The sequence below is a fragment of the Emys orbicularis genome, chromosome 2 (assembly GCF_028017835.1).
Source record: "Emys orbicularis isolate rEmyOrb1 chromosome 2, rEmyOrb1.hap1, whole genome shotgun sequence".
NCBI classification, from domain to species: Eukaryota; Metazoa; Chordata; order Testudines; family Emydidae; genus Emys; species Emys orbicularis.
Genome location: NC_088684.1, coordinates 60,003,572 through 60,017,680, shown reverse-complemented (window position 1 = coordinate 60,017,680; position 14,109 = coordinate 60,003,572). Strand labels below are relative to the sequence as shown.

The 14,109-nt window shown below is 40.7% G+C and overlaps 1 protein-coding gene across 2 annotated transcripts in view; it reads left to right on the top strand.

Annotated features, from left to right (window-relative positions):
• SULF1 (sulfatase 1) overlaps positions 1 to 14,109 on the top strand; it is a 102,676-nt gene that overhangs the window by 56,388 nt on the left and 32,179 nt on the right. The gene's annotated exons all lie outside the window — the stretch shown is intronic.

Genomic DNA, 14,109 nt, shown 5'->3' with positions numbered 1-14,109 from the left:
CTACTGCTATACTCTTATTGTTCAAGCACAGAATTTCTATCCATAGAGATTCTACAGTACAGTTTGATTCATTTAAGATTTTTACTTTATTTGATGCTATGCTTTCTTTCATATATAGTGCCACTCCTTCCAGTGACCTATTCTGTCATTCCTGTATATTTTCTACCCTGGTATTACTGTGTCCCATTGATTATCATCAAGTTTCTGTGAAGCCTATTATATCAATATCCTCATTTAATACCAGACACTCAAGTTCACCCATCTTAGCATTTAGATTTCTAGCATTTGTATACAAGCACTTATAAAAAATTTTCAATATTGATAGCCTTCATGTGATGTAATTGAATGGGATTCTTTTTTGTTTGACAGTTTCTCTTCCATTTTTACCTGTAGTTTATCAACTTCTAGTCTCTCCTCTTTATTAGGATATAGAGTATCCCATCTAATAAATGCTTCCCTGGAGGATGTGTCTGAACTGTGTGCTCCTCCATACCTGTTGTCTTTCCCCCAGCCCTTAGTTTAAAAACTCCTCTGTGAATTTTTTAATTTTATATACCAGCAATCTGATTCCATTTTAGTTTAGGTGAAGTCCATCCTTCCTATATAGGTTCCCCAGTTCCTAATAAGCCTAAATCCCTCCTCCCAACAACATTGTCTCATCAATGTGTTGAGACTCTGCAATTCTGCTTGTCTAACTGGCCTTGTGCGTGGAACTGGAAACATTTTAGAGAATGCTACCATGGAGGTTCTGAATTTTAGTCTCTTATATAGGAACCTACATTTGGCCTCCAGGACCTCTCTTCTACCTTTCCTGTGTCATTGGTACCTACATGTACCACAACCACCAGCTCCTTCCCAGAATTGCACATACGTCTATCTAGATGTCTTGAGAAGTCCACAACTTTTGCACCCGGTAGGCAATTCATCATGCAGTTTTCCTGGTCATCACAAACCTATTTATATTTCTAATAATCAAATCTCACATTACTATTACCTGTCTCTTCCTAATAACTGGGGTCCCCTCTCCCAGAGAGGTATCATCAGTGTGAGGGTACCATGACATCATCTGGAAGGAGGGTCTCAACTATGAAATCTTTTCCCTCTGCTCCAGCTTGATGTTCTCCTTCCCTGAGACTTTCATCCTCCTCAACAGCATAAAGGCTATTAGACTGGGGGTGGCACTGCTTTCCTGTGTCCCTGACAGTGTCCTCGGTGTACCTCTGTCTCCCTTAGCTAATCCAGTTCAGCAACTCTGGCCTTAAGAGCCCATACTCAATCTCTGAGGGCCATATATGCACACATATGCTACCTGCCCTCAAGGCAGTACATGTTGCATTGAGTGCAATAAACTGGATAGCCCCTGCTCTGCTGCTGGACCTCTGCCTGAATTATTTTTGCTTTGCGGGGTGATTGGAAGGTTTGGGGTTTTTGGGGGTGGGGAAGATTATTGGGCTAAGATTAGAGTATATTTGTTAGGTGTAACTGCCTCTTACACTCAGTCTCTAAACTCCGTAACAATACTCCCCTCTTCACTAGCTCTTCGGGTAGCTTAGGAGCTGGCTCTTTTAAACCCCTGTTCTCCCTGAGTTAGCCCTGCCCCCTTATTGAGGGATCCTGAAGGGATCAGGGATCAGTGAAGAGCAGGCTATAGCCTCTGCCTCGCCTACCAGGCTGCTTTGTCATCACACAGCCCGCAAAACAGACCACACTATAAACTTTAATCAGGCAAGCATACACTAAACAAGCCAACAGACTTCAAACTCACTCTAAGGGTCATGTACAGGTGAAGAAAGAGAGACTACATCTCCCTTTCAGAACTCCCCTGTTTGCTAGCTCCAGTAATTGAGAGAGTATTTATATATAAAACACCATCCACTAGTGTTTGCGTTTAAAATTGGAAATATCTGACACATACATTTGTGCATAAAAAATTTACTTTCAGTCATAGGTATGTAATGCAATAACAGTACAAATCTATGACAGAATATTAAAATATTACAATTGTATAATAAAAAACCTTACATCATCAATACCAAATTGAAGGTTAACTGTTGCCTGAACAAACCTCTCCCTACATTAATTTTATTTTAACCCCACAGCATCTATTCTGCCCTCAGATCCACCTATGTAATTTCAACTGAAATCAATTAATAGGATCTTCCCATCATCTTCCTTTGGACACCTACCAAATGGTACAAGTTTAAATACTGCATCATTTACACTTCATTCTGTCTCCCTTTAACTTTTGGCACTTCACCAATAAATTTTACCCCCAGAGCTAATTTGACCCATGGGATTTAAATTGTCCACCAGGATACCATTAACTGATGTCACACCTGTCTCCACTGCACTATCAAATCCACTGTTAAATTCAGTATCCGGTCCACTATTAAACACGCACTCTCCAAGTCTAAAATTTCACAGAGATACAAATGTATATTTAAATCTCCTCCTGACACAAAAAAAAAATTCAGCCTCTCTGTCACAGGGTCCGCACAGGTTTCTGCCTTCTCGCCCAGTGCCCTGTGCTTAGGCTGGTAAAATAAGAGTTCTCACGCCTTCTTCTGGTGTTTCACCCTTGTGCTTTATTTTACAGTGCCACCGTGCAGTCCCCTTTATCCCCGAACAGTTATCCCCGCTCTAACCCGTTCCAGGGTCCCTTGAGGCTCCCTTCCTGTGGTGAGGAGAGAGAGCTGTAGCCTCCTGTCTCTCTCTCTCTCTCTCTCTCTCTCTCCCCCTCCCTCCCTCCCTCCCTCCCAGGCTAGCCTCCTCACTGAGTTTTGTTCAGGGCTTTTATAGCCCTCCCAGCCTTCAGCCCAGCTGTTGCTGCTTAGCTCAATCTATTGTAGCGAGCCAGCCCTCATTAGGGCCTGCAGCTGGGCTCCCTGCTGGCTGCTTTGAGCCTCTGCCCCGGCCTCTCTGCCCGAAAGCAGGGCTTAGCCAGCATTTTAGCAGGGCATTCAAGGGGTTTCACCCCTGCCCTGCCACACTCTCCAAAGTGAGAATTGTGATGTTTGAGTTCCAACTCCTGTGTTGGGTGACCCAACAACACCAAACCCAGCACTGGGCTTGTTTATTTTATGGGCCTACATCTTCTACCATCTGCAACACACTACCTTCCAGCTCTGGTCTTGTGGACAGCAGAGGATTGAAACTTGCAAGAATCCTGCACTTGTAAAGTGTCAATCTGCTGCCAGCTAAAATGAACTGAGCCAGAATGGAGAAGATGGTGCAACTGCAAACATTTGTTTGCATCACATGTAAGTTCAAGCTAGTAGGTATAATGCCATAAGTAAGGCTAAGATTTTGTCATGCATATTTTTAGTAAAAGTCACAGACAGGTCACAGGCAATAAAGAAAAAATCATGGAAGCCCGTGACCTGTCCGTGACTTTTATTAAAAATATGCATGACAAAATGGGGAGCTGCGGGGTCCTCACACCACCCAGGGGGGCTTGGCTCGGAGCTGTAGGGTCTCCCCACTGTCCGCAGTGGCTTGGAGCTCTAGGGCACCCCAGTGGCCCATGGTGGCTGGCAGCTGCAGAGCACCCCCACCACCCGCGGCGGCTGGGAATTCACGGGGGCTGCACTGCCCGCAGCAGCCAGGAGCTTGGGGTCTCCTCACCGCCTACAGTGGTTCCATGCTCGGGGGCTCCCGCCGCAGTCAGGAGCTGTGGAGCACCTCTGTTGCCCGTTACAGCAGGGGGCAGGGGTGCCCTGGAACTCCCAGCTGCAACTGGGAGATCAGCCCCCACAGTTCTTTGCCACCAGGAGCTGGGGGCTCAAGTCACGGAGGTCTCTGGAAGTCACGGTGACCTCTGTGACAAAATCATAGCCCTAGCCATAACTCAGCAGCCTTGACTGTATTCCTTTATAACACACCTGTCATTGGGAGATGCAAAATGTTGTATTTTCTCTTGAGTATTTATAGGTTGGAACTGCCCTAAAGTAATATTGCAGGTTTGGTTCTGGTTTATAAAATGGGCTTAAGGCCTGTATAATGAAATTAAGTTAGGGTAAGCTAGAACATTTTTAGTCATACAAGTCTTCATTGATAGTCACTAGAGAGATGCCGCTGAATCCAGACATGAATTTTGTAGTAAGTTTCTAAGACTCTTCTGGCCTTAAACCAAAAAGCATTTTATGTTGTCTATACATGCATTTTATGTATACCTCATGTATACTTTTACATTAGGCTTTCAAATGACAGAATTTCATTTTATTTTGCTTCATGTTATCATATCAATATCAAATCAAAGACTTGTCTGTTTGTAATGCTAAAAGGACTGCTGCCATCAATCAACCTACAGATAATATTGTAGAGGAAATTAGAATGTAGCTTGTTAGGTGTAGTCTGGTTTGGCTCAAGTATCTATGTTCTCATAAAATAAATATCCCTCAGACCATACATTTGTAAAGGTCAACTTTATGGCCAGCTGCAGAGTATGAATAAAAACACATAAGCCGGTAAGAGCTCAATAGAAGTGTCAGATGGCTAGCCAGAAATGACGGCTAGATCCCAGGCACCCACTAAAACTCAGCTAAAATTATAATAGAGCATAATAACATCACTCACTAAACCTATTGATTTCAATGCAACTTCCCAACAATTCCAGCAATAATAAGGCATTGATGATGAATAGTGCCTGCTGTCTTGGCTTGTCATTCTCAAAATAAATGATCCATGTTCTGTCTGCTCTAAAAAATAATTTTTGAAAGAAATTACTAAAAATAGATACCAGTAACTGTTGCCAGTTTGGTTTACTGCATAATCATCTTATTTTGTCAATGTTGCTTTAATTTCTTTTTGCTCAAAAGAGAGATACAAATACAAATATGTTAGTGGCAATTACAGGGTTAAAATTAGGAATCTGATGAATATACAGTCTGGCTTTGATTTGTGCACAAATCCAGGCATATTTCCCTGATTCATCCTTACACAGGTCAGATTTTGGATTAGTGGCTATCTAAAATGGTAACCACTGGTCTTGGTATGTGGTGGCTTCCTCCTGCTACTACAACCTATCAGCCCAGCACTGCTTCTCCACCTGCTCCCTATTGCCACCTTTTTGGGGATCCTGATTCAGCCATGCACTTAAGCACATGCTTTAAGCATCTGAGCAATCTTGTTGCCTTCAATGGGACTACAAATAAACCTAAAGTTAAGCACATACATAAGTGCTTTGCTGAACTGGCCCTTGTGGGTGCTCTTCCATCTGTTCCTTACTCCAGCCTGTCCCTGCTCCTTCACCCAACTGTCTTAGTACCCAGAATCCCACCTAGCTGACAGAAACAGAGGTGCAGATGAGTCACCCAGTGATTCCTAAGAATCATCATGAATTGTCCCTCCCTTATTGAAACACCATCCTGTATATAACATGCCAACCAAAAGTGATGATAAGGAAAACTTTATCATTAGAGATAATCCTTCAAATCATGAAAAAATAGCATATTTTAACAATAGATACGTAGCTTTTCATTTAAACAAAATTCAGTTTTTCCACATTTGACAATTCCTTCTAATTCAGTGCACACATTTATTTTTGTCCATGTCAGGGAATACTTTCATTTCAGTAATATCACCTTTCTTGCCTTCGACGTTGCCCTTCAAAGAAACTGTATCTCTGGCTTATTTATGTTATGCAGTTTATCAGCAACCCCTAATACCACAATATCAGAATGAATGTCACCTTTCTGAATCATATTTATTCTGTTTACCACATCAATTCAGGATTTATATATTCTAGGGCAAAAAAACATAGATTATGCATGAATTTAGCTTTACGCTTTTCCCATAGTTCCAGCAATTGTGGTCCTCCTTCTTTCCAAGGACTCTTGCATGTCCAATACACCGTGGTCTAAATTCAACCTTCTGTTGGATGTGTTTGACCCCAAAGTCTAGCGTGGCTTTAAGTCTTAAGAATCCTTTGACCCATTAGAAATATCATTATTATTGGCATTGCTATTATAACTTAATGGGCAAATTCTATCTCTGCATGTCAGTGGGTGCTATTTAGGTGCATCTGTGGGCAGATTTGGCTTTAAGCCTGAACTTGAAGCATTCCTTTTAGGTTATTCAGCACACATTTGATAGAAGATCAGAGAAGAGTCTATACTGATGATGTTGAGTCTTAAGTGCTGGCAAGAATATGTAGAAGATCCAGTAGAGATGGTTACTTAGGTGACGTATGTTATTTGATGTCCATTAACACTCAACATGCGACCTAAGTGCATATGCTTCCACTATTGACTTTCTTCCAAATTAAAGTAAGCTTTAAACTGTCAGTGGGAAAGTAAATATCCTTAATGGAAAAACTGGCAAATAAATGTGATTTCCTCATCTATCCAGCCTGACCGTAGAATATCTATTCTTTAACACTCTATTTTGGAAGCTAAGTTTTCTCAAATAGTTACCTTTTTTTGGTGTTAAAAAATGGATTGAAGTTCAACTTTTTGAACAATACCATCCATGCATTTCTTGCATACTTTGCTGTGATAAATAGGGGATCATTTTTATTGTACAATTTTAAATGTCCCTAAGTCTTCTGCGAATCATATTTTAAAGTGTCTTAATACAAAGTTGCATGTCAGTCTATCCAGTAAATATTCTTTGTGTGTAATTTAACAGTTTCCTGAAAACTTCCAGGGCTTTTTTTACCCTTCTTTCCATTTTCTAACTGACACTGTCAAGGTTTGCTAGCCTAAAATTTACCCACCTTTTCATCACATAACTGTTTGCAAATTTCAGGTCATGTTATTTCTGTAGGGTTTTTTTCCCCCCGTCAATTCACTGCTTCAATACTTCGGCCCCCCATCAAAGTAAATAAAAATATCAGGGCCTGTAGCCTATCACTTGTGAGCAACCCTACAATAATAAATCAGGACGCACATGTATGATGGAGGGAAAATATTTTTAATAAAAGAACAGATCTGACACTCATTCTTAGAGATTATTCATAAATGTAAGATAAAAAAACAAGTTTAAAAATTATTTAAAATCTGTTGATTTCTTTTTAGCCTACAATAAATAATATTTAAGAAATACAAAATAAGTGAATTTCCACACCATTATGAACACGCAAGATGTGATACAGATCAACAGAAGAAATTTGCAACATTAGTATTATAGATTACTGTATTTCAGTGTTCCTGAGTCAGTGGGCTTCAGAACTGTGAGTGATCTGATTTACTATATGATCTATAATAGGCAACCAGGTGAATTTTACCTTTATAAGTTAGTGTCTAACAGTGATACCATTCTAACTAGTAATGTAGGAAACTGGGAAGCTTTGTCCGTAAGATTGGCAATCCCAAATTTGTCTTCCCTGTGCTCTATTGACACAGGATGTCTTGGGGACAGTTGCACCCATTTTCTCCTTGTGTGCAATATTTGTATAGTGGCAAAACATCACAATGCAAATTAATATTTGTATACCAGTCGTGCCCAGACACCTCAGTGAAGATCAGAGTCCTTGTTTCCATTATGGAAATTCATAGGAAGAGGTCGGTCCTACCCCTAAGAATTTACAATATCTGCTGAACCTGATTTTTCAGTGTTCTAGTTCAGTTCAGCAGACTAAAACGCGGCTGGTTTGTACTGTATATTATTGCCAGCTAAGTACAGTACAGTTGGCAGTACTCTGCACACCATGACCACTTGGAATTTCATGGTGAAAGCTGAAATGGAGCTCAGATCTTCTTACTCCAGTAACACAATCTGTCGCCACTTGAGCTAAAATAAAAACTCCCTTAGCTATTAGTACTATAGCACCTGTGAGATAAAACCACTTCTGAGTCTGTCCAGCAGAGAAAAGGGATACACAGCTACAGTTCACTACAATATTTCTACCCATATCATTTTATATTAATCATTATCAATACTAAATCATCCATGTATAAGAGGAAGATGAAGGGAGTGTGATCTTAAAGTTGCTTTCAAATGCACTCTTCCCCCCCCCCTTATTTGAATACCTCCAGCCTGAAAGCGATATTCAAAGTTGCTTATTAAAGGGAACATTACAGAAATTGGACAGCACCTGTGAAAGCATTGTAGCTGTGTTATAGTTCCGGTTGCCTGTTTTTCAGGGGTTTATAGCTTGGTTATAAAACTTGACTATATATTTAACATTAAAGTGTCTAGTGCAAATGTGCAGTAATTGCCTTTCATAAAACTCTGAGCATGCCTACTGCTAAGACACCTTTCACAAATTGTCTAATTTCCTCCCTATGTGATAGGCTGCAGCAACTCCCTCAGAGCTGTCACGGTCTATTAGGTAAACAATGTTCATTTTAAATACTTCTTAAGTGGGGTATTTATTGTGCAGTAAACCACAGTGACTCAGCCTGAGTGTCTATATATATTTTGTGCCTGAATTATATTGAATAAAGACATATAACTTAATGTTGAGGTTGTGGTACAGACCAATAAGAATTTGGAAATTCAAAGCCCAGGAACAAACACTGTTGTTAATTCATTCACAGTTGTCTGTCTTGTTAACAGAGGGTGTAAGTTAAGATTGGAACTAGGCCAGCACTAATATAAAGTTAAAGAATCATGTACTTACAGCCGCTTTTTAGTTAGTGCATCTGGTCCCCTATGCCTTTCAATTTACCCAATCAGGGACCAATTTTGCCCTCAAATGCAAACTTATAACTGCTAGTGAAGTCATCTGAGGACAAGATTTAATGCTCAGTTTTTTTATTGCTCTTTAACTGTAACGCCAGCACCAGCGTTCCCATTGAGGCATGTGCATCTGTTGTCATGCAGCTGAATTTCAGCTCCTGAGCAGAGCCAAGTGACTGCTGCTTATTAGCAAAATTCAGCGCTAAGTTGCCACTGCATCTTCTAGCCATGTGGAGGAGATAGCTCTTCAGAGGCACCAGCAACACACGATTGTAAACCAAGGCATCTCAGCTCCATGTAGAGAGTATGGGTCAGTTTCCTAGCTGATGTAAATGGGCATTGCTCCCTTGAAATTGATGTATCTGAAGATGTGTCCTGTGTTTAAAGACTCCATAAAGTCTCAGGACTCCATCCATAGTGGGATGGTGCTGAATATCACTTTCTCCTCTGCATTCACTTCAGTGGTTAAGTTGAAGGGCAGGGGGGAAACTAGAAAGAGGGGAAAATATGAAAGGAGTAAAGATGGGTGAAAGTAGGAAAGAGATCAGAGAAGGTAGGTGAGATGAGGAATAAATGAAGGGAGAAGAGAATGAAAAAAGTAGAGAACTGTAGTTGAGGAAGAGAAAAGAAAGCTGTAAGGGGGAATAGAAAAGCATTAAATTAAAAGAATGAGAAAGAGAGAAGGAAATAAACATGGAAAAATAAGAAAACATATACAACTTTAAGGTTATCAAATGAATGTTTCATTTGTGCATGTGCCAACATTTTGTCTTTGATGTAAGCTTGATGGAGAGATTGGGGATCCAGAGACCTAGTTTGAGGTTGTGAAGCCAGGGAAACGGACATCTTGGTGTTCAGTTGGGAGAAAGGTAGAGGACTAAGGGCAATACATTGATCATTGCTTTCTTTTTCTGCTCATTCATGCATTGTATAGATCTTAAGACCAGAAGAGACCATTATAGTATTCTAGACTATAACATATGGTCAGTTCATAACTATTCTGTCATGGATTTGGAATCACTGATAGTAAGAAAATTCCATTGTAGAATTCTAAACTATTTCACACTTAGATAACCTTTTTATGAACAAAACCATTCAAGGGAAGCTATGAAATACATTTCATACATATTTCATCCAAGAGTATTTATCAATTAAATCCATGCATAGGCAGTTTAAAAAAAAAATTAGATCCTATTAAGAGGTGGAAAAGACTTACTAGAGCATTGAAACAACCTCCAATGGAGGAAGTAAGAATTACAGCTGCTGCTATATTTGATCTTAGGGGGAAACAAATAATTACTCAGAATTTTTAAAGAGTACTACATTTTTAAATAGTATTAAAAAATAGAGCTGTGTTTTTAAATGTGTGTTTATATCTAATAGATACAAAAACTCCTCTGGTGCAATCCTGTAAATATCTATAATGATGGCCACACTCTTCTACTGTCATAGGAACCATTTAGAAGTTAACCTTGAGATGCAAATGCAAATGATTATGGCTCTTGTAAACCCCGCTCAGTAGGGATTTCTATGAAAGTGTCCACACAATTGTAATGTTTTAGAAGACAAGGAAATATGTACAGGCTTTTTCTCTTTCAGATATAACTTACTGTAACTGGATCGGTCAAAGTAAGGTAAATATATAGAAGAGATGATTTTCTTATTGGACGTAGGATCATTAGCTCATCTCATGACACATAAAGCTGGAGTGAGCTGTCCCAGTGCTGTGATTCATAATCAGTATTTGAAAACATAAGTGAATAAAGATGTGCTGCTGTTATTAAACTAAGCTGCAAGCGACTTCAGGCATTGAGCTTTTATTAGCAAAGTTGGCTATGGTTATATATAGCGTATTAAAGAATATTTGACTTAACTTCTTTTTTCTCTTTTACATTGCTGTAAACTATATGGCTATTGAGGGTCCTGTGGCACCTTTAAGACTAACAGAAGTATTGGGAGCATAAGCTTTCGTGGGTAAGAACCTCACTTCTTCAGATGCAAGTAATGGAAATCTCCAGAGGCAGGTATAAATCAGTGTGGAGATAACGAGGTTAGTTCAATCAGGGAGGGTGAGGTGCTCTGCTAGCAGTAGAGGTGTGAACACCAAGGGAGGAGAAACTGCTTCTGTAGTTGGATAGCCATTCACAGTCTTTGTTTAATCCTGATCTGATGGTGTCAAATTTGCAAATGAACTGGAGCTCAGCAGTTTCTCTTTGGAGTCTGGTCCTGAAGTTTTTTTGCTGTAAGATGGCTACCTTAACATCTGCTATTGTGTGGCCAGGGAGGTTAAAGTGTTCTCCTACAGGTTTTTGTATATTGCCATTCCTGATATCTGACTTGTGTCCATTTATCCTCTTGCGTAGTGACTGTCCAGTTTGGCCAATGTACATAGCAGAGGGGCATTGCTGGCACATGATGGCATATATAACATTGGTGGACGTTCCACCCCGGACACACCACACGATCCATCGTTTACAGCCAAGCACTGAGGTACAACCGCATCTGCTCCAACCCCTCAGACAGAGACCAACACCTACAAGATCTTCACCAAGCATTCTCAAAACTACGATACCCACACAAGGAAATAAAGGAACAAATCAACAGAGCCAGACGTGTACCCAGAAGCCTCCTGCTACAAGACAGGCCCAAAAAAGAAACCAACAGAACTCCACTGGCCATCACCTACAGCCCTCAGCTTAAACCTCTCCAACGCATCATCAGTGATCTACAACCCATCCTGGACAATGACCCCTCACTTTCACAGACCTTGGGAGGCAGGCCTGTCCTCGCCCACAGACAACCTGCCAACCTTAAGCATATTCTCACCAGCAACCACGCACCGCACCATAACAACTCTAACTCAGGAACCAACCCATGCAACAAACCTCGATGCCAACTCTGCCCACATATCTACACCAGCAGCACTATCACAGGACCTAACCAGATCAGCTACAACATCACCGGCTCATTCACCTGCACGTCCACCAATGTTATATATGCCATCATGTGCCAGCAATGCCCCTCTGCTATGTACATTGGCCAAACTGGACAGTCACTACGCAAGAGGATAAATGGACACAAGTCAGATATCAGGAATGGCAATATACAAAAACCTGTAGGAGAACACTTTAACCTCCCTGGCCACACAATAGCAGATGTTAAGGTAGCCATCTTACAGCAAAAAAACTTCAGGACCAGACTCCAAAGAGAAACTGCTGAGCTCCAGTTCATTTGCAAATTTGACACCATCAGATCAGGATTAAACAAAGACTGTGAATGGCTATCCAACTACAGAAGCAGTTTCTCCTCCCTTGGTGTTCACACCTCTACTGCTAGCAGAGCACCTCACCCTCCCTGATTGAACTAACCTCGTTATCTCCACACTGATTTATACCTGCCTCTGGAGATTTCCATTACTTGCATCTGAAGAAGTGAGGTTCTTACCCACGAAAGCTTATGCTCCCAATACTTCTGTTAGTCTTAAAGGTGCCACAGGACCCTCTGTTGCTTTTTACAGATTCAGACTAACACGGCTACCCCTCTGATATATGGCTATTGTTTTTCTGGGACATATATGAAGTTCATTTCAGGAGTTGTTTTAGTTGTGTCCTAACCACAGCAGTGGCACAATATGATATTAGTCAGGTGTTTAAGTTTCACTTTCAAGCTATTTCCTTCACCCTTCAACCACCATGAGAACACCTCAGAAAAAGAGCAGAGCAGCCATTATTTGATGGAAGGAAGAAATTTGTGTGGCTCTGCTGTGGGAGTGGGGCTGAAGGATTCCAGGACGAACTGTACCCAGCTCTCATTTTGCCAGAAGGATAGTTCCCAGTAAGAATACATCATTCTGAGGGAATCCCCAGGACTCTTAGAAACACATGGAGGACCACTGTTGGCGGAGAAGTTCAGGCATTACAAAACAAGCAGAAAATAACTTTAATGTTAATGCAGTGTATTAAGTATGCAAGGATTCAAGAGTATGTATTAGTAGTAATCATAACACGTTCAAAGCTCTGTATAAGATTCTGCTAATCAATCCTCACAGTATTGTCCCCATCTTTCTGATAGAGTTGTATTAAGGCCACAATTTTCACACACTGAATTAAACACTCAAATGCCTACCAAAGAACCTAACTGAAGTGGTCTGTTTCATTTTTTTGTTTTTAAGATGCTGAAGATGTTCAGCAGCTCTGAAAATCAGGCCGATTTTATTTAGGTACCTCACTGTGCATTTAGGTATTTAACGTTAGGTACTAAAGCTTGTGAACATTTTGACTGAAGGGCCTGCCTACACACAGTTTGTACTGATTTAACTCTGTCAGTTTAGAAACAGATATTGTTAAATCAGTGCAAGACCCTAGTGTAGATTCAGTTATATTGACATAAAGGGGATTATATTGATATAGATTGTTTCCATAAATTCACTTTGCCATTGACTGTGTCCAGAGCACTGCCAGTCCATAGCAGGGCAGCTCTCAGTCCCTTGGCCACGGTTTTAAGCAAATGGTACATGATTAAAAATTTACCATGGTAAGATGATTAAAATAAGGCAACCTGTGGCAGTGTAGTTGTGTGTCTCCTGAAAGAAATGGGCTAAGAGTTTTAAATATCTTTCTTGATTATGGCATTTTAAGACTTATATGGTGTGTAAAGGAAGTAAAAGCCCAACTGCTTTCTAATATCCAAATGAGAAAACAGTGGAACCCTGTGCAAAAATCCAGGTGGAATCTTCCACTTGGATTTGGGGCTGTTGGCACTAGAACCAGACAGACATTGTGCAGACCAGTTGGAAGGAATTCTGCTTTCTCTAATTCCTTCTTCTTCACTATGATACTCGCAACATGTGCAAAGCTTGTCTCAGCAATTACCTTCCAGACCAAATTGCTTTCCCTCTCAAGGCTGGTATAAACAGCAAGGCAGAGGCATCCAGATGAGAACGTCCATGCTCACACTCTGTCTACCCCAAGGGTCTTCCCCTCCCTTCTCCAACAGGCTGAATATGACCTATTCTGCACATGTTTGGCATACTGGCTGCACCTATGGTGTGGTCTATTAGAGCATGACTGGGGGTGTAATACACTTGCTTTTTTCCTCTGTCCTTGCACATAAAACATGTGGAGACAGCAATGTTTGTGTCCTGTGGCTGCAGGATTTTGAGTGGACACACTAAAGGATGTGGGTCGTGACACTGGCCTCTGTTAAGGGAGTGAGTTAATAGTTTCATGCATTGACATAAATCAAATCAGAATTTGTCCCTTTTTCATGGAACCCTCTAATTGACCTGATCTCAGTCTTTCTCCCTCATCTACATTTTTTCCCTGATTCATGTTAGAAACTCCAAGTCACAGAACAAAGAAACAAAGTTTGTATTTTCAAAGAAAAAATGGGGGAGGGAGGGTTGGTGAAAACAGCCCTGGCAGCTGTACTCTGTGGCTCAGTAAATTAAGGCTTTTTACTTGCTCTTTTCAAGGATGTGTTTAGTCT